The following is a 2,223-nucleotide window of genomic DNA, read 5'->3' on the forward strand; positions in this document are numbered from 1 at the left end:
CTGGACCGGCCGGGCCAGGCAGGAAAATTCGTCAGGGGGGCACGCTGACGAAAAGAGGGGCTGCCGCGTGGAAAATCGGCAGCGCAGATTTTTCGACGAACATTCGTCAGGGGGGCACGCTGACGAAAAGAGGGGCTGCCGCGTGGAAAATCGGCAGCGCAGATTTTTCGACGAACAGGGGCTGGACCGGCCGGGCCAGGCAGGAAAATTCGTCAGGGGGGCACGCTGACGAAAAGAGGGGCTGCCGCGTGGAAAATCGGCAGCGCAGATTTTTCGACGAACATTCGTCAGGGGGGCACGCTGACGAAAAGAGGGGCTGCCGCGTGGAAAATCGGCAGCGCAGATTTTTCGACGAACATTCGTCAGGGGGGCACGCTGACGAAAAGAGGGGCTGCCGCGTGGAAAATCGGCAGCGCAGATTTTTCGACGAACAGGGGCTGGATGCTGGACCGGCCGGGCCAGGCAGGAAAATTCGTCAGGGGGGCACGCTGACGAAAAGAGGGGCTGCCGCGTGGAAAATCGGCAGCGCAGATTTTTCGACGAACAGGGGCTGGACGCTGGACTGGGCCAGGCAGGAAAATTCGTCAGGGGGGCACGCTGACGAAAACAGGGGCTGCCGCGTGGAATGGCAGCCTACACGCAGATGCGAATTCGGCAGCGCACGATGGCTTGAGCAGGTCATGGGTTCGACTTGGCGCGATCTGAAACCTGGACGAGGGACTGTCGACGCTGGACGAGCCAGCGCGGTGGCCTGTCGTGCCCCGTTCAGGGGGGGCCTGCCGCGGAGACAGCCCTCGCGGGCTCGACAGCGCAGGCCAGCGTCCCCGACGTCGCTGGCCGCGGCAGGCGAGCTGCCGGGGTTCCCGCATTCCTACAAGAAAACGTCGTGCTTTCCACATGAAACCAATCCAGTAAAATCAGCCATATTTTTATGAGGCTGCCCACTGAATTTGGGGTCATTCCGGGCCGGTTCCTAGTTTTGCGGATTTACTCGATTTCTAATGGTAGGAAAATTAAAACAAATACTTCCCGACCTCGAAAAATTCTGGGAAAATTAATGAAGGTGGATTGGATTTTTGCCAACCTCTGTGCAAAATTTCAGCTCAAAATACCAAGAAATGAATTTTTTAGAGGGGGGGTGACAGCTGGGACCTAGTAGTGTCTCCCCCTGCCAGAGCTGCAATGACACTTATTGCTCTTTAGGGAGCCACCAGGCCGGCGCCCCTCAAAGACCACACGCGCGCGCGCGCCCGCCCGCGCTGGGCGCTGGGGCCTGAGGGCCTGGGGCCCTTGGGGGCCCTTGGGCGCTTGGGCGCGCGCGCGCGGCCCCCGCAGCCATGCCGCGCTGCGCGACGCGCGGACAGCCCCTGCTGGCTTGCTCTCTCGCCCGCGGGGGGGCTGCCTTCGGGCCCTGGCCCCCCGCGTTCTGGCCTGCCCCCTGCGTGGGAGAGGCTAGGCGCTGCAGGGGCCAGCCCGACGTCGCTGGCCGCGGCAGGCGACAGCCCGACATCGCTGGCCGCGGCAGGGGCCAGCCCGACGTCGCTGGCCGCGGCAGGCGGACAGCCCCTGCTGGCTTGCTCTCTCGCCCGCGGGGGGGCTGCCTTCGGGCCCTGGCCCCCCGCGTTCTGGCCTGCCCCCCGCGTGGGAGAGGCTAGGCGCTGCAGGGGCCAGCCCGACGTCGCTGGCCGCGGCAGGCGACAGCCCCTGCTGGCTTGCTCTCTCGCCCGCGGGGGGGCTGCCTTCGGGCCCTGGCCCCCCGCGTTCTGGCCTGCCCCCCGCGTGGGAGAGGCTAGGCGCTGCAGGGGCCAGCCCGACGTCGCTGGCCGCGGCAGGCGAGCCGCCGGGGTTCCCGCATTCCTACAACAAAACGTCGTGCTTTCCACATGAAATCAATCCAGTAAAATCAGCCATATTTTTATGAGGCTGCCCACTGAATTTGGGGTCATTCCGAGCCGGTTCCTATTTTTTCCGATTTCCTCGATTTTTAATGGTAGGAAAATAAAAAAAAATACTTCCCGACCTCGAAAAATTCTGGAAAAATTAATAAAGTTGGATTGGATTTTTGCCAACCTCTGTGCAAAATTTCAGCTCAAAATACCAAGAAATGAATTTTTTAGAGGGGGGGTGACAGCTGGGACCTAGTAGTGTCTCCCCCTGCCAGAGCTTCAATGACACTTATTGCTCTTTAGGGGGGTGCCCCCTGACTGGCCATGGGGCGCGCTG

This window comes from Populus nigra, chromosome 2 (assembly GCF_951802175.1).
Source record: "Populus nigra chromosome 2, ddPopNigr1.1, whole genome shotgun sequence".
Lineage (NCBI taxonomy): Eukaryota > Viridiplantae > Streptophyta > Magnoliopsida > Malpighiales > Salicaceae > Populus > Populus nigra.